Raw genomic sequence first — 19,376 nt, forward strand, 5'->3', positions numbered from 1 at the left:
TTCATAACAATGAAATATAAGTTAGTTGATCTTAGAGTAGGATAAAATCTGGCACAACATTGTGGGCTGAAGGGCATGTACTGTGCTGTACTGTTCTATGTCTATGTTCTATGTTCTAGTTGTACAAGTCCCGACCTTGTTTGTTTAACCAAAATGCAATATCTTATATTTATCCAAACTAAACTCCACCTGTCTCTCCTCAGTCCATTGACCCAACTGATTGAGGTCTCATTTTCTTCACTGTCTGATATACCATTAACTACAGTGTCATCACAAAAATGCTAACCGTTTCTATTATCTTCTCATCCAAATTATTTATATAAATGACAAACAAAAGTGGATCCAGTGCAGATTCCTGACAACACCATGTCACAGGTCTCCAGTCCGAAAAACAACACCCCACCATCATGCTCTGTCTGCCATGTTAAAGCAAATTTTGTATCCAATTGGCAAGCTCACCACAAATCTCATGTGGTCTAATTTAACTAATTTGTCTAGCATGTGGAACCTTGGCAAAGGCTTTACTGAAGTCCAGGTAAACAATGTCTACCATTCTGCTCTCAATCAATTTTTTTTGCTTACTTCCTCAAAAAACTCAATTAAGTTTGTGAGACACGATTTGTCTGGAACAAAACTATGCTGACTATCCATTATTATTCCCTGCCTTTCCAAATGCATGTAAATTCTATCCTTCAGAATCACCTCCAGCAACTTACCCACCACTGATGCCAGACTCAGGTCTCTGGTTCCTGGGTTTCTCCTTCCAGCCTTTCTTAAATAAAGGCTCAATATCAGCTACCCTCTAGTCCTCTGGCACCTCACCTGTGATTATAGATGATACAAATATTTTTGCTAGAGGGCCCACAATTTCCTCCCTAACTTCCACCAATGTCCTGGGATACCCTTGAACAGGTCTTGGAGACTTATCCATGTATGCTTTCAAAACATCAATATTTATTTCCCTGAGTTCTCTAGCCTCCAATTCTTCCTGCACAATGAAAACTGACATGAAGTATTAACTCAATATCTCTCCCATCTCTTGAGGTTCAACACAAAGCAAACCTCATTTATCTTTAAGGCATCCTCTTCTCTCTCCAGTTGCTGTCTTGCTGTTAATGTATTTGTAGAATATTCTTGCTCTTTCTCTAGTGGGAACATTTACATCCTGATGAAGAATATTTTCTCAAATATATTGAACAAATTCTTGACCATAAAACTGTAATGATTGGAATGACGTCAGCCAAGTGGACCTCATAGAATATGAGTTCCCTGATTGGGGCTGTTAACCTGGTCCAATCAACGAGTCATGGATGACAGAGAGAAACATGAGTGTCAGGGTTTAATACAGGGCTGAAGGTATTATATCTGAATGCACACACTATAAGGAATAAGGTAAGTGAGCTTGCAGCTCAGATCGAAATTGCCAGGTATGACGTGGTGGGTATCACAGAGATGTGACTGCAAGGAGATCAGGATTGGGAGCTAAATATTCAAGGACATACATTCCATCGAAAAGACAGGTAGGTGGTCAGAGGGGGTGGAATTGCCTTATGACAAGAAATGCAATTAAATCAACAGTAAGAAACAAAGTAAGGTCAGATGGTGTAGAATCTGTTTGGGTTGAAGCACAAAGGTGAATAAAACATAGTTGGAGTTATTTACAGGCCTCCAAACAGTAGTCAGGATCTAGGGTGCAAGATACACCAGGAGATAGAAAATATTATTGAGGTTTATAAAATCATGAGGGGCATGGATAGGATAAATAGACAAAGTCTCTTCCCTGAGGTGGGGGAGTCCAGAATGAGAGGGCATAGGTTTAGGGTGAGAGGGAAAAGATATAAAAGAGAACTGAGGGGCAATTGTTTCATGCAGAGGATGGTACGTGTATGGAAAGAGCTGCCAGAAGAAGTGGTGGAGGCTAGTGCGATTGCAACATTTAAAAGGCACCCGGGAAGGGTTTAGAGGATATGGGCTGGGTGCTGGCAGGTGGGACTAGACTGGTTTGGGATATCTGGTTGGCATAGATGAGTTGGACTGAAGGGTCTGTTTCTGTGTTGTACATCTCTATGAGTCTATAACTGTATGTGTAGGAAAGGCAATGTTACGGTAATCATGGGAGATTTCAATTTGCAGGTGGACTTGGAAAATCAGGTTGGTAGTGGATCGCAAGAAAAGGAATTTGTTGAATGTCTATGAGATAGCTTTTTGGAGCAGGTTATGGAGGAGCCCACTAGGGAACAGGCAATACTGGGTTTAGTGTTGTGCAATGAGGCAGACTTGATAAGGGAGCTTAAGGTGAAGGAATCCTTAGGAAACAGGGATCATAATATGATAGAATTTACTCTGCAAAGTGAGAGGGAGAAGACAGGCTCAGTGGTTAGCACTGCTGCCTCACAGCGCCAGGACTCCAGATTAAATTCCAGCCTCAGGCGACTGTCTGTGTGGAGTTTGCACATTCTCCCCCTGTCTATGTGGGTTTCCTTCGGGTGCTCCAATTTCCTCCCACAGTCCAAAGATGTGCAGGTTAGGTGAATAGACCATGCTAAATTGCCCGTAGTATTCAGGGATGTGTATGAAAGGTACGTTAGTCAGGGGTAAACATAGAATAATAGGGTAGGGGAATGGGTCTGGGTGGGTTGCTGTTCAGAGGGTCAGTGTGAACTTGTTGGGCCGAAGGGCCTGTTTACACACTGTCGGGATTCTATGACTCTACGATTCCACAGGTGAATGTATACCAACAGAGGCATGGTAGGATTGACAGAGCCGAGCAGGAAAGACAGTGGAAGAGCAATGGCAGGGGTTTCTGGGAGTAATTCTGGAGGCAAAACAGAGATTCATCCTGGGGAAAAAGAAGCAAGGTACAGGGAGGATGAGGCAGCCATGACTGACCGGGGAAGGCAGGGACAGCATAAAGGCAAAAAGAGAAAATATATAATATGGTGATGGGCAGGGGGAAACCAGAGGATTGGGAAGCTTACAAAGGCCAACAGAGGGCAACAAAAAAAGAAATAAGGAGGAAGAAAATTAAACATGAAGGTAAGCCAGCCAGTAATATAAAGGATGACTGTAAGAGTTTCTTTAGATGTATAAAAGCAAAAGAGAGGCAAACGTGAACATTGTAAAATGACGCTGGAGAGATGGTAGTGGGGAACTAGGAAATGGCTGAGGAGCTGAATAATTACTTCATGTCAGTCTTCACAGTGGAAGACATGAGTAATATCCCAAAAATCCATGAGAGTGAGGGGGCAGAGCTAAGTATGGTGGCCATCACCAAGGAGATGGTGCTAGAAAAATTGAATGTCCTGGAGGTGGATAAATTACCTGGACCAGAGGGACTACACCCCAGAGTTCGAAGGAGGTAGCTGAAGAGATAGTGGAGGCGCTTTGATGATCTTTCAGGAATGGCTAGAATCAGAGAGGGTGCCAGAGGATGGGAAAATCATTGATATGACACCCTATTTAAAAAGACGTAGAGGTAAACGATGGAAAATTACAGACTGATTCGCCTAACCTCAATCGTGGGTAAGATCCTGAAATCCATTGAGAAGGATGAGATTTCTGAATGCTTGGAAGTGTATGGTAAAATAGGGCAAAGTCAGCATGGTTTCATCAAAGGGAAATCATGCCTAACAAATCTGCTATAATCTTTGAGGAAGTAACAAGCAGGTTAGACCAAGTAGAGCCAATGAATGTTACATACCTGGACTTCAAGAAGGCCTTTGACAAGGTGCTGCACAAGAGGCTACTGACTAAGATAAGAGTGTATGGTGTTAGAGGCAATGTGGATAGAAGCTTAGGTGTCTGGCAGAAAGCAGAGAGTAAGAATAAAAGGGTCATTCTCAGGATGGCAGTTGGTAACAAGTAGTGTTCCGCAAGGCTCAGTGTTGGGACTATAACTTTTCAATTTATACATTAATGATCTAGATGAAGGAACTGAGGGGTTTTGGTTATGGTTGCAGATCATATAAAGATAGGTCACATTGAGGAGGTAGTGAGGCTGTAGAAGAGTCAGGGATATCTCGGATCGGCTGTAGAAAATTCTCAAGAGGGTGTGTGAACAGCCAGTTGTCATTGTGTGTATAGGCACCAAGGATATAGGTACAAAATGGGATGAGGTCCTACAAGCAGAATTTAGGGAGTTAGGAACCAAGTTAAAAAGTAGGATCTCAGGCTTACTACAGTGCCATGCGCTGGTCAGAGTAGAAATGGAAGAATAGGCAAGATGAATGTGTGATTTGAGAGGTGGTGCAGAAGGGAATAGTTCAGACTTTTTGGGACATTGAGAACAGTTCTGGGGGAAATGGGACTATTACAAATTGGACAGTCTACACCTGGGCCGGACTGGAACCAATGTCCTTGGGGTGCTTTTGCTAATGCTGTTGGGGAGGGTTTAAACTAATGCGGCAGGGGGATGGGAACCAAATAAGGAGGTCAGTGGACTGTCAGGAGGTAGTAACTAAAGCCTGTAAGGAACTAGATAATAAAGTCAGCGTGACTAAGGGGAAGAGTAGGCAGGAGGCAGATGATGAATGCAAAGGGACTGGTGGTCTGAGGTGCATTTGTTTTAAGGCAAGAAGTGTAGTAGGTCAGGCAGTTAACTTAGGGCTTGGATTAGTACCTGGGAGCATAATGTTATTGCTATTATTGAGACTTGGTTGAGGGAAGGGCATGATTGGCAGCTAAATATCCCAGGATATCAATGCTTCGGGTGGGATAGAGAGGGTGGTAAAAGGAGTGGAGGAGTTGCATTATTGGTCAGAGAGGATATCACAGCTGTGCTGAAGGAGGGTGCTATGGAGGACTCGAGCAGTGAGGCAATATGGGCAGAGCTCAGAAATAGGAAGGGTGCGGTATTAATGTTGGGGCTGTACTACAGACCTCACAACATCGAGCCTGAGATAGAGGTACAAATATATGAAAGATTATGGAAAGATATAGGAACAACAGGGTGGTGGTGATGGGAGATGTTGGTTTTCCCAAAATGATTGGGATTAACTTAGTGTTACAGGTCTGGATGGAACAGAATTTGTAAAGAGCATCCAGGAGGGTTTTCTAGAGCAGTATGTAAATAGTCCAACTCAGGAAGGGGCCATACTGGACCTGGTGTTGGGAAATGAGCTGGCCAGGTGGTTGATGGTTCAGTAGGGGATTTCTTTGGGAATAATTATCACAATTCCTTAAATTTTAGAATACTCATGGACAAAGCCAAGAGTGGTCCTAAATTGGGGGAAGGCCAACTACACCAAAACTTGGGAGGAACTGGGAAATGTAGATTGGGAGCAGCTGTTTGAAGGTACATCCACATTTGATATGTGGGAGGCTTTTGAAGAGATTGACTCGAGTTCAGGAAAGATATGTTCCTGTGAAAATGAGGGATGGAAATGGCAAGATTAGAGAAGCATGGATGAAATTGTGAGACTAGCTAAGAGGAAAAAGGAAGTGTACATAACATCTAAGCAACTGAAGACAGACAAAGCTTTGGAAGAATATTGGGAATGTAGGAACAATCTGAAATGAGGAATTAAGAAGGGTCATGACATATCTTTAGCAAACAGGGTTAAGGAAAATTCCAAAGCCTTTTATTCATATATAAGGAGCAAGAGGCTAACTAGAGAAATGGTTGGCCCTCTCAAGGACAAAGGAGGGAAGTTATATGTGGTGTTAGAGGAAATGGGTGAGATTCCGAACGAGTACTTTAAATCGACATTCCCTGAGGAGGGGGACATGATGTATGTTGAGGTTAGGGATAGATGTTTGATTATTCCAGGTCAAATCAGCATAAGGAGGGAGGAGTGTTGGGTATTCTAAAAGGCATTAAGGTGAACAAGTCCCCAGGTCCGAATGGGATCTATCCCAGGTTACTGAGGAAAGCAAGAGAGGAAATAGCTGGGATCTTAACAGATATTTTTGCAGCATCCTTAAACAGGGGTGAGGTCCCAGACAATTGGCAAATTATTAATGTAGTCCCCTTGTTTAAGAAGGGTAGCAGGGATAATCCAGGTAGTTATAGAATGGTAAGCAGCTGGGCAAGACTCTGAGGGATAGGAAATGGGCTTAACAGTAATAGGTAACATGGCTTTGTGCAGGGAAGGTCATGTCTAATAAGCCTAAAATAAAGTTTTGAGGAAGGGACAAAGTTGATTGATGAGGGAAGGGATGTAGATGTCATTTACATGGACTTTAGTAAGGCGCTTGATAAGGTTCCCCATGAGAGGCTGATGGAGAAGGTGAAGTTGCATGGGGTCCAGGATGTTCTAGATAGATGGATAGAGAACTGGCTGGGCAACAGGAGACAGAGAGTAATAGTGGAATGGAATTTCTCAAAATATAGTTATGTGACCACTGGTGTTCCACAGGGATCCGTGCTGGGACCACTGTCGTTTATGATATACCTAAATGATTTGGAGGAAGGTATAGGTAGTCTGCTTAGCAAGTTTGCAGATGACACTAAGATTGATGGAGTAGCAGATAGTGAAGGGGGCTGTCAGAGATTACACAAGAATATAGATAGATTGGAGAGTTGGGCAGAGAAATGGCAGATGGATTTCAATCTGGGCAAATGCAAGGTGATGCATTTTGGAAGATCCAATTCAAGAATGAACTATACAGTAAATGGAAAAGTCCTGGGGAAAATTGATGTACAGAGAGATCTGAGTGTTCAAGTCCACTGTTCCCTGAAGATGGCAACGCAGGGCAATAGAGTGGTCAAGAAGGCATACGGCAAGCTTTCCTTCATCGGATGGGGTATTGAGTACAAGAGTTGGCAGGTCATGTTACAGTTGTATAAGACTTTGGTTGGGCCACATTTGGAATACTGCGTACAGTTCTGGTCACCACATTACCAAAAGGATATGGATGCTTTGGGGAGGGTGCAGAAGAAGTTCACCAGGGTGTTGCCTGGTATGGACGGTGCTAGCTATGAGGAGAGGTTGAGTAGATTAGGATTATTTTCATTAGAAAGATGGAGGTTGAGGGGTGCTCTGATTGAGGTCTACAAAATCATGAGAGGTATAGAGAGGGTAGATAGCAAGAAGCTTTTTCTCAGAGTGGGGGACTCAATTACTAGGAGTCAGGAGTTCAAAGTGAGAGAGGAAAGGTTTAGGGTAAGTTCAGAAGGTTGAGGAGGGAACTAATTAAAACATACAGAATACTGAAAGGCCTGGACAGAGTGAATGTTTGTAAGATGTTTGCATTGGTAGGAGAGGCTAGGACCTGGGGTCACAGCCTTAGAATAAAGGGAAGACCTTATAGAACGTAGGTAAAGAGAAACTCCTTCAGCCAGAGAGGGGTGTATCTATGGAACTCATCACCATAGAAAGCTGTGGAGGCCAGGTCATTGAGTATATTTAAGAAAGAGATAGATCTGTTCTTGAAAATCAAGAGGACTAAGGGTTATGGGGAGAAAGCAGTTGAGAAACTTATCAGCTATGATTGAATAGCCGAGCAGACTTGATGGGCTGAATGGCTCAATTTATGCTCCAATGGCTTATGGGTTCTGTTCACTCTTGGAGTTGGCTCATAGAATTGAATTTAATAGATTCCCGACAGTGTGGAAACAAGCCCTTCGGCCCAACAAGTCCAAACTGACCCTCTGAAGAGTAACCCACCCAGACCCATTCCCCTACCCTAATTTGCCATATTTTTACCCCAAACTAATGCACCGAACCTACACAATCCTGGAAACTACGGGCAATTTAGCATGGCCAATTCACCTAACCTGTACATCTTTGGACTGTGGGAGGAAACTGGAGCGCCCGGAGGAAACCCACGCAGATACGGGGAGAATGTGCAAACTCCACACAGTCACCCGAGGCAGGAATTGAACCCAGAACCCTCGGCAGCAGTGCTGCCCCACAGTGTGTATGCAGGATAGTTTTCCAGCAACTGCCAATATATTGACATTAACCTGCCAACAGCTAATTCTGGATTTTGGGAAAAAACATGTGATTTGTCCAATATGAAACAGAAAATGCTGGAAAAAAATAACTGAGCAGGTCTGGCAGCATCTGTGGAGAGAGAAACAGAGTGAAGAATTCGTCACATCAGAAATAGAAGGTGGGACCTTACCAAGATATGAGCCATGTGGGTTTCAGTGAGAGGAGTGGGAGACTTGGGCAGATGTTTGTGAGGCTAATCTCAACTTCAAGAACATCTTGCTGGTTAACTACATCTTCTTTTCCTCCCAGATGCTATTGGATCTGCCAAACATTTTCAGCATTTCTGTTTTCAAATATCGGTTTCCAGCATCTGCAATAATTTCCCTTGGATGTTTCTGTTCTGCTTCGCTGGTCAACCATAGTGAGTTACCATCTCTGGGACACCTCTGAGGAGACGGAGAGGTCAGAGGAGAGTCATAGAGCTGTACGCAGACCCTTCGGTCCAACCCGTCCATGCCGACCAGATATCCCAACCCGATCTAGTCCCATCTGCCAGCACCCGGCCCATATCCCTCCAAACCCTTCCTATTCATATACCCATCCAAATGCCTTTTAAATGCCGCGATTGTACCAGCTTCCACCACATCCTCAGACAGCTCATTCCATACACCCTCTGTGTCAAAAAGGATGGCCCTTTTAAATCTCTCTTTTTAAAATTTAAACCTATGCCCTCGTGTTCTGGACTCCTCACCCCGGGGGGGGGGGGGGGGGGGGGACTTTGTCTATTTATCTTGACTCAGTGCAAGGTCTGGGCACTAGAAGGAGCAGGGCCAAGAGTATGTGAATGACGCTTGGTTTCCCGCCTCAGGTAACTGTCTGTGTGGAGTTTGCACATTCTCCCTGTGTCTGCTTGGGCTTCCTCCGGGTGCTCCAGTTTCTTCCCCCAGTCCAAAGATGTGCAGGTTAGGTGAATTGGCCATGCTAAATTGCCCGTAGTGTTAGGTGAAGGGGTAAATGTAGGGGTATGGGTCTGGGTGGGTTGCTCTTCGGAGGGTCGGTGTGGACTTGTTGGGCCGAAGGGCCTGTTTCCACACTGTAACTAATCTCATCTAATCTAAACCAGGGGTTACTGTCGGAGAGAGCAGATTCAAAGCGGCAGAGGAGGGAATCTGCGCCCAGGGCTCTGGGTGGTGGCTCTGGGGATAATGTCAGGAACGGGGCGGGGTTGACAGTCGGGGCGCGGCAGAGTGCAGGCGGGGCGCTGGGAGCTGTCCATCTCCTTGGGTACTGGCTCACTCTGGCAGATCCTTCCGGAGCTCACACTGCGCCCAAAACAGGACCAAATAGCAGGCAGGCAGTTGCAAGGCTGTCTGTCCCAGCCAGGACCACAGTTCCCATCAGCAACTGCTGATGTATTTCTCTCTCCATTTCATTCCACACACTGAGCCAGTTTGATTTTGTTGGAGAAATTCAGTGGACGCGTCTTTCCACCCCCCCCCCTCCCCCCCGGTTTATCTGTTCACATTGAGGGGCTTGAACCGAACACGGATTACAGTAGACTGCTTCACGAAGTGGTGTGGAACAGGTGAGAAGATGCATTTATTTTAGGGGAGGGGTGGGGGAGGAATAAAGCATTGGCTGAAAATGGAAATATTTCTTTGTCCGTGAACTGATACATGCCAGGCAATCATGTCTAGAGTTTATCTTTATTAACAGCGAACAACAAAGGGACAGGGTGTTGGGAGGAAGGAGAGAACATTCAGAGTGGACAGTCTAAAGTGAACAAACGCTCTGTTGTAACCACAGGGGGAATAAACACACACACACACACACTTTTAACAAGTTACAGCAAGCGGCGCTTACCGTGTTTTTGCCTGGGTGCCCCTGATGAGACGGGAAGTCTGTCCGGCACGTACTTCACAGACCAATTCAAAAGCATTAAAATCTGAACGATTGGCCTAACACTGATTTGGGGATAGTGCCCAAAGTGACACCCGAGGCTTTCTCACCTTGTGCATCGATAAAATAAATGACAGATTTTGCGGTCCGCTGAAAGGCTGGGATGTACCTTGTGGATTTTGCAAGGTACATTTTTTTTTTTCGCTTGTTTTCGAGCGCTTTCGCGTCGCCTAACATCCAGCGGCAGTTATTAAATCACTGAGATGTGTAAAACTTCAAAGGCATTTGCCAAACGTTCCCTCCGCCACCACCCCCCTCTTCTGTTTTCTTTTAAACGGAGCTGGCTTAACCTGCGAGCAATCTGGGCGACTGCAAATGCAGTGGGGTTGGTACAGGGCTCCATTTGTGAAAAGCAGGCTTGTGTTATTGAGAGTTGTGCTGCGAGATGAAGTTCGCCCTCAGTTCACACGTGAATCAACCCCGAGCTCTGCTTTTCCTTCTCCGCTGAGCCGAGCTTTCGGGAGAAGACGTTGAAAAACCAGCACCCGCGTCCGACTCTTTAAATCTCCTGTGCGGAGATTTACCACAACTGTCGCCAGTTGGACGGCTACTGAACTCCATCTTCGGGCCAGTTGCCTAGCGACATCCACATGCTTGCGGGCAAATCAATGAGCCCAGCCCCTGTCGGGCGGACAAGTCATGTAGAGGGAAAAAAAAACACACACACACAACACACACAAAATTACAGCCATTGTCGGAGAGGACGAGTGAAATTCCGAAGTTACGCTAAAAAGATGTATTCCGAGGTTGTGCTGAAGATGTACGCTGTAATTAAAAATAATTGTGGAGCTCAGTATTTATGGGCGTGAGACATTTAAGAGGAGACTGCTTTCCAGACGATTTGAGATAGGGATATATATATATATAAATATTTTTAAGACAGAAGCAAGTTTTGTTTTGGCCATAATCGATTTCCGTTACCGAAGTGACGAACCTCCATGTCGGTTAATTGATGGCACCGCTGATTTTGCAAAAGATGTCTTAATTCCAAATGTACATGCAGTGCTGTCCCAATGTATTACCAAATGGCGTTTGTATGTGTTGGGGGCGGGGGGGGGGGGGCTTGAAGTTGGAGTGATTTTCCTTTGATATTACCGATTACCAACTAATGATTTGAAGATTGATCGGAACTGTAAGGAAGTTATGTTTTTTTTACGTTTCCCGACAGTGTGGAAACAGGCCCTTCGGCCCAACCAGTCCAAACCGACCCTCCAAAGTGTAACCCACCCAGACCCATTTCCCTCTGACTAATGCACCTAACACTACGGGCAATTTAGCATGGCCAATTCACCATGTGAGGCAGCAGTGCGCATCACTGAGCTTATGAGATTGTGAATTGCATGGATAGAGTGGAAAGTATGAAGCTTTTTCCCAGGGTGGAGGAGTCAATTACCAGGGGACACAAGTTCAAGGTGTGGTGGTTGTGGAGAGGTAAGGGTTTTTGAAAGAGATGTGTAAGGCAAGTATTTCACACAAAGGGTGGTGAATGCCTGGAACGCATTGCCAGAGGAGGTGATGGAAGCTGACACAATGGGCTCGAAGGAGATACAGTAATCAGAAACATTAAGTTGAAGAGACAGGTCAGGTTGGAATACAATAGGTAGCAAGGAATGCCTGTTCGATTAAATTGCATTTACTTCAATGCAAGAGGGCTGACAGGTAAGGGCAGTGAACTCAGGGTGTGGATAGGTACGTGGGAATGGGACACTATAGCCATTACAGACCCATGGCTAGGGGAGGGACAGGACTGACAGCTTAATGTGCCAGGGTAGGACAGACAGGGCAGAAGGAGGGGAGGGGGAGTTGCATTTTTGATTAAGGGGAGTATCACAACAGTGATCAGAGATGACATAACTGAAATATCATCCAGTGAGGCTTTGTGGGTGGAGCTAAGAAATAAGAAGGGGATGGTGACGTTATTGGGATCGTATTATAGACCCCCCCCCACCCCCCAAGTAGTCAATGAGAATTAGAGGAACAAAATGCAGAGAGACTGGGGAGAATTGCAGGAGCAATAGGGTTGTCATTGTAGGGGATTTTAATTTTCCTAACATTGACATAAACTGCCAGAACATTAAGGGGTTGGATGGGTGGAATTTAAGTTCGTTCAGGAAAGTTTCCTCAAGCAGTATGTAGAGAGTCCTATTTGGGAAGGGGCAAAACTTGACCTACTCTTGGGAAACAGAGCAGGACAGGTGAGGGAGGTGACAGTGGCAGAGTATTTTGGGACCAGTGACCATAGTTCTATTAATTTTAAAATAGTTATGGAGAGGGACAAAACTGGTTCACAGGTTTAAGTTCTAAATTAGGGCAAGGCAAATTTTGATGGAATTAGACAGGAGCTTGCAGGGATTGATTGGAGTAGTTTGTTTACAGGTAAAAGGGCATCTGGCAAGTGGGACACCTTTAAAAGTGAGATAGCTAGAGTTCAAGGTCCTAATGTTCCTGTGAGGGAAAGGGCAAGGTTGGCAGGAATAGGGAACCCTGGATGACAAGAGATATTGAGGTTTTGAGCAGCACAAAGGAAGCATGGCTCAGGTACAGGCAGCTGGGATCAAGGGAATCCCTGGAGGTATATGAAGGAGACAGGAGTTTACTGCAGAAGGAAATCAGGGGGGTAAAAAAGGAGCATGAGATAGCCTTGGCTGAGAAGATTAGGGTGAATCCCAAGAGGTTCTGTAAGTATATTAAAGGAAAAAAGAATAAGGACATGTATGTGTAGAACTGCAGGAGATGGGTGAGGTTCTCATTGAATATTTCTCCTCTGTGTTTACCGTGGAGAAAGACATGAAGACACAGGAACTTTAGGAAGTTAGTGGTGTTACCTTGGATGATGTCCATATCACAATAGAGGAGATGTTGGACATATTGGAATGTATGAAGGTGGATAAATTTCCTCGTCCTGACCAGATATATCTAAGAAAACTGCAGGTGTTAAAAAAAAATGTGTGGAGCCTCTGGCTGATAATTTTGTGTCATCATTAGCCATGGGTGAGCTCCTGGAAGATGGGAGGGTAGTGAGTGTTGTGTCACAATTCAAGAGGAGGCAGCACGATGGCTCAGTGGTTAGCACTGCTGCCTCACAGCACCAGGGTCTCAGGTTCGATTCCAGCCTCGGGCGATTGTCTGTGTAGAGTTTGCACATTCTCCCCGTGTCTGCGTGGGTTTCCTCCGGGTGCTTCGGTTTCCTCCCACAATCCAAAGATGTGAAGGTTAGCTGAATTGGCCATGCTAGATTGTCCATAGGTTAGGTGCATTAGTCAGAGGGAAATGGGTCTGGGTGGGTTACTCTTCGGAGGGTCGGTGTGGCTAGTTGGGCCGAAGGGCTTGTTTCCACATTGTATGGAATCTAGTAATCTAATCTAATAAAGGGCTGCAAAGAAAAGTCTGGGAACTATAGGCCAGTAAGCTTAACATCTGTGGCGGGTAAGTTACTTGAGAAGATTCTGATGAATAAGACAAGATTTGATTTGGAGCAGTCAGCATGGCTTTGTGAGTGGGAGATCATGCCTCACAAATTTGTTAGAGTTCTTTGATGAAGTGACTAGGGCAGGCAGGAGATGTAGTCTATATGGATTTTAGTTAAGGCCTTTGATAAGGTACCACATGGTAGGTTGTTCTGGAAGGTTAGATTGCGTGGAATCCAGGGACAGCTGGCAAATTGGATACACAATTGGCTTGATGTTAGGAAGCAGAAGGTAATAGTGAAAGGATGCTTGTCGGACTGGAGGCATGTGACTAGTGGAGTGTCTCAGGGGTCAGTGCTGGGCCCATTACTGTTGTTATCTATATCAGTGATTTGGATGAGAATGTACAAGGCATGATTAGTATGTTTGCTGATGATACTAAGGAAGGCGGTATCATGTACAGTGAGGAAGCTTATCAGAAATTGCAGCAGGACCTTGATCAGCTGGGGAAGTGGGCCGAGAAATGGCAAAGAAAGTTTAATATGGATAACTGTGAGGTCTTGCATTTTGGAAAGTCAAAAATGGAAAGACATTTTTCTCAGCATGGACCAGTTTGGCCCAAAGGGTTTGAATCCGTGCTGTAGGACTCTATGACTCTGTATTTTCTAAAAAGCTGAAAAATAGTAGTAACAGCATTGTTCGGTTTTATTTACATGATCATCACTTTCCATGTACTTCTTACTTATCTGCAATGTTTCTTGTTTTATTGAGGAGCTTACAAACAATGAATGAACAACAGTTAACTACAACAGAAATAGAACCCACACACTCCTCCAATCCCCTCTCCACACCTACTACTTTCCCCTCCCGCTGCAAGAGTTGCAAAACCTGGGCCCACACCACCTCCCCTGACCTCTGTCCAAGGCTCCAAAGGATCATTCCAAATCTGGCAGCTATTTACTTGCATATCCTCGAATCTCATTTACTGTATCCATTGCTGTGGATGTGGTCTCCTCGATATTGGAGAGACTGAGTGCAAACTCGCAGAATGGCTCAAGGAACGTCTCTGGTCCTTACACACTGACCAACCCCACCGTCTGGTGGCCATCTATTTCAAATACCCCTCCCACCCCCCTGATGACGTGTCCATTCTGGGCCTCCTCCACCACCTGACCAAAGCCATCCACAAACTGGAGGAGGAACACCTCATTTTCTGCCGAGGAAGCCAACAACCACATGGCCTCAACATTGAATGCACCAGTTTCCAAATCTCCACTCCCTCCACCCCAGAACTAACCCTCCGACTTGGCACTGCCATCTTGACCTGACCTACCTGTCCACCCTCCTACCCACCTATCCGCTCCACCCTTCTCACCTCCTAAGTGTATCCACCTACTGGCATCCCAAGTACCTCTCTCCCAGCCCCACCCTCCCTCCCTTATTTATTTCTCAGCCCCCTTCCCCCTCCCCAGTCCTGATGAAGAGTCCTGCCTGAAACGTTGACTCTACTGCTCCTCAGATGCTACCTGACCTGCTGTGTTTTTCCCAGCACTACATTCTATCTCCTTTTACATTCTATCTCCTCAGCTGCCTTCAATAGATGTGAAAAGAGAAACAAGCTCATAAATATTAAAAAAAAAGCAAAACAGACAAAGTTCAAAAGGTTCATCAACATATCATGAGAGAAAAATAAGTTAAGGTTTGAGGCTTAGGTGCATTACCAGAGGAAAACAAATCTTAATTTGCTTGATATTCTGATCATTTACCACCCCCCCCACCCCCGCCCCCCCCAACCCCATACCATTTCAGTTTGTATTTTGTGACATTGTTTATGTTTTGGGTACAATCATCTTGATGTTTCTGTTATATGACTGTCTGTGTGGAGTTTGCACATTCTCCCCATGTCTGCGGGGGTTTCCTCCGGGTGCTCCAGTTTCCTCCCACAGCCGAAAGATGTGCAGGTTAGGGTGGATTGGCCATGCTAAATTGCCCATAGTGTTAGGTGCATTAGGCAGAGGGGAAATGGGTCTGGATGGGTTACTCTTTGGAGGGTCGGTGTGGACTTGTTGGGCCAAATGGCCTGTATCCACGCTGTAGGGAATCTAATCCAATTATGGTGACTGAGTTTTCCAAGTAAATAGCAGGACAAAAGGTGGAACTTTACATATAATGTGTGATCTCTTTTATGTGACAGGAAGATACCATTCTTTTCTGAAAATGATTGCATTGTCTCTTTCAAGAGAATCACTGATCAGAGCATTGTGTAAAACATACTGAGTGAAGGCTGATTGCACTCTCCTGTTGAGTTCAGGGTTACACAAAGTGACTTACAGCGTTAAAGTGCCAGGAGCAGTGGGCTGAAGGCATTGATGCACATTGAAGGTCACGTTTGTAACTTGTGAAATGATATAGTTAAAAATCACACAACACCAGGTGATAGTCCAACAGGTTTATTTGGAAGCACTAGCTTTCAGAGCACTGCTCTTTCATCAGGTGGTTGTGGAGTAAGGAGCGGCATTCCGAAAGCTAGTGCTTCCAAACAAACCTGGTGTTGTGTGATTTTTAACTTTGTCCACCCCAGTCCAACACCGGCACCTCCAAATCATGTGAAATGATAGCTTACCTAACAGTAATGTAATGATGTTATACTGTTGGATTTAAATTCAAAATTTAATAAAACTAGCAGAGTACAAAGGCTAACATGAGGAGAAATTACAAATAGTTCAGGCATCCAGTAACATTTTGAGGATGAATTGAGCTCCAGAATTAAGTTATTATTTAGAGTGAATATCAATCAGTGAACAACATTGCAAATTGCCTCTACTCACTCTCCCAGAATGACCTCAGTAGTTAAAGACCAACTAAAGTTTATGACTTTCGACACATTGGGCATAATTTTATGTTCTAATGCCTGTTGATACCACTGTTAACATCACATACATCAGGAATCACAGGCTGTCTAAGGATGTACACGAAGGTTTCAACAAAGTATGAACTGTTGACATGATGATAAGTTGAATTGAGTTGAATTTTTGTCATGTGTACCAAGGCACAGTGAAAAGCTTTGTCTTGCGAGGAATACAGGCTGATCACAGAGTTAAGTAGCATAGAGCATAACCAATTAGAATTGATATTGGGACACTCAACAGTTGAAAATCCTTGTTAATTTGGAGTAGTATTCAATTAAGGATGAGGGAGCTTGGTGTTCTCACAGATTTTTGTTGAGGTGTGGGAAAGGGGCAACAAAATTAAACTTGCCCATGTGTGAGATTGTGGCAGCATTTTGTGTTTGCACCTGGAGGGAAGGTTGGAAAGGTATGTGTAGGGCACAAAACAAATCGTGTCCTTGTTTTTAATTTTTAATTTTTTTGTTGTTTGTAAAGCAGCAGCTTGCAAATGCCTTGGATGAAATGAATGGTTAGAGTCAATATGTGAAAGCCCAGTTTTAGAAAGTGATTTTAAAAAAATGTTTCAGATATCCGTACTATGTATATGCTATTTTATTGGAAAAGCACTGGGGAAGACAGGGCTTGTTACTTGAGCTGAATTATATTAAAATAAGTCATTCATACTGGTGTGTATATTAAAATTCCATGAGTCAATTTTCAAGAAATGAAATGCTGCACCTCTCTGTGGTATTACTGGAAATTAGAATCATGTACTTTGTCATATTTCACAAGTCTGAAGGTTAGCAGATAAGAAAGTAAAATGGAAACAGTCAATTTATTCAGAGGATGACAGCTGGCTGTCAGACAATTTTACCAAGTAGGTATGGCTGGAGGTCACAAAGGAGATGAACAATTTAAATGTTGTGCTGAAGAGACAGATCCAGTTGAGGAAACAGTTTAACGAGCCCTTGAGAGCATTGATCAAAGATACTTGTTGGTTGAACACTGCATTTAAAACAACCAAGTGACCTCACACACTTGGTTAACAGCGAGGTGCAGAAAGATTAGACAGATGATCCAATCCTGAAAGCCAGGGAGTTTAGCTGGCTACCTCCAATTCTGTTGAAATTACAGGTATGGCACCACAGAGGAGCCAGAGAGTGTGGAAACCTTTTTTTGTTATTTGTGCACAGCATGTGAGGGTTGCTAGTTAGGCTAGTACTTATTCCCCATTCCTAACTGCCCTTAAGGAAGTAAGCCATTCTGTTGAATTGTTGGAGTCAATATGGCATAGATATATTCATAGTGCTGTTAGGGAAGACGTTCCATGATTTTGACCTGGGACAGTGAAGGAATAGTAATATAATCTGAAGTCTACTTAATGTGTGGGAAAACATTGGCTTTTGAAGACCGTTCATTTTTTTTCCTGCTGCTCTGCCCTTAATCCTGCCTCCACTTGCCTGAGAAAATTCCACCCAAAAACATTGAGAACTGCTGACTTATTACATACTGTGCTCAGTAATAGGAGTGTCAGTGAATAGGAGAGTGTTAAGCCATTTGGGAATACAACATCATGGAATAATGGATGGCTTACAGGAAATTTCAATGCTATGTGTTATATCAGTAATGTGTATTAGTGAATATACCCAAAACTATACCTTTTTGAAATGATCAAATGACATTGTACGTGATGGGTGGAAGGTTCAAGCACTTTATAACAGGCATCTGAAGATAATTGGCTTGGAAGTATTAGCTTTTGGTATTGGCTTTACAATTCAGTTTTTTTTTCTGTTCAGTTTTTGCGCTAGCATCTACTTCAGAGTGTATGCTAAATTTCATGTGCTTGATAATATTTACCCAAGAGAATTGATTATCAAGTGCTAGAATTAAAGGTGTGCCATCTAATTGCCAGCATGTTGTTTCTAAGGGAGAACAAACAGTTGTTTCTCCAGTATTTGCTGTTGCCAATTATGAAACTCAGAAATTTCAACCATTAACTAAGGTTGTTAGAGCTTTAATGTGTTTTACTATAGTACAGCTAATGTCTTAAAACAATGATTTCAGTTCTACAAATGCAACACAAATGGATCTGTAAATGGGCAATAGTTTAGTTTGTTAATCTAATATATTAGTATTTATATTTTTTGCCTGGGCCACAAAGCTGTCATGTGATTTGTTACAAACATGCAAATTTGAACAAAAACAGTTTAAAGAGGTGTGGCTTGCTTTCCATGCTCAAGACCAAACCTTGCTGATTTAAAAGGATGAATAGCTTATCTTTAATCGGCAGATTCAACAGTTGACACAGTTTGTGTGTGTGTGAGATCTCCAAGGGAACAGAAAAACCAGCCATAACAAGATCAGTTAACGAGTCAGGTCGAATCGCATTGTTACAAAATGTGTAGCCACGTGTAAAAAAACCTATATATTGATCGATCCAATGAATCAAGGTTTTGTAATTCCTGCCGTGGCATTTTCTTTAAAGCAAGAACATGTATATCATAGACATACTATTGTGCTAGCAAAGGTGCTGTAAAGTTTGTCAGTGCCGTTAAGAAATTCAGTGAAATAATGTTTCTTTTATGGTATTTGTTTCTGTACAGATTGTGTTTCTAATCTTGTAAATTGAATCAAATACTTAACATGTGCTCATGGAATGTTTGTGTCTTTTGTCTGATCATATTAAATTCTTTGGCTTCTATTTTAAAAGGGTTATTAATCCATCTATTTTAAATAGATTAATGCTTTTCCGATGTTTGGCTTAAGGTACATAGGCATTTCTGCTATACAATAAGTGCAATGAAGTCTTAGTATTTAGAAATCCATCATCTCTACTTCAAATATATTCAATGACTCAGCTTCCACAGCCCTCTGCATGGAGAATTTCAAAACTTCACAAACCTCTTAAGTAAAAAAGATCATCATGGTCATAGAGATGTACAGCATGGAAACAGACCCTTCGGTCCAACTTGTCCATGCTGACCAGATATCCCAACCCAATCTTGTCCCACCTGCCAGCACCTGGCCCATATCCCTCCAAACCCTTCCTATTCATATACCCATCCAAATGCCTTTTAAATGTTGCAATTATACCAGCCTCCACCATTTCCTCTGGCAGCTCATTCCATACACGTACCACCCTCTACATGAAAATGTTGCACCTTAGGTCTCTTTTATATCTTTTCCTTCTCACCCTAAACCTACATCTTCTAGTTCTGGACTCCCCCCACCCCAGGAAAAAGACT

The 19,376-nt window shown here is 43.6% G+C and overlaps 1 protein-coding gene and 1 long non-coding RNA gene across 3 annotated transcripts in view; one reads left to right on the forward strand and one right to left on the reverse strand.

The window, feature by feature from the left end:
- Positions 1 to 9,932, reverse strand: part of LOC148152074 (uncharacterized) — a 166,790-nt gene extending 156,858 nt beyond the window's left edge. Inside the window, exon 1 of the long non-coding RNA XR_015752345.1 lies at positions 9,741 to 9,932. This is a non-coding gene — a long non-coding RNA (uncharacterized LOC148152074). The remainder of the gene's footprint in view (positions 1 to 9,740) is intronic.
- The window catches only part of fstl5 (follistatin-like 5), a 540,838-nt gene continuing 530,635 nt past the window's right edge, over positions 9,174 to 19,376 (forward strand). Inside the window, exon 1 of one of the 2 annotated variants that reach the window (XM_087977338.1) lies at positions 9,174 to 9,462. The gene's annotated coding sequence lies outside the window, so the exon portion shown is untranslated. The remainder of the gene's footprint in view (positions 9,463 to 19,376) is intronic. The other variant, XM_043698740.2, reaches the window with a different exon arrangement.

The sequence above is a fragment of the Chiloscyllium plagiosum genome, unplaced genomic scaffold, assembly GCF_037043375.1.
Source record: "Chiloscyllium plagiosum isolate Xiang-an unplaced genomic scaffold, Cpla_swu_hap1 HiC_scaffold_1, whole genome shotgun sequence".
Lineage (NCBI taxonomy): Eukaryota > Metazoa > Chordata > Chondrichthyes > Orectolobiformes > Hemiscylliidae > Chiloscyllium > Chiloscyllium plagiosum.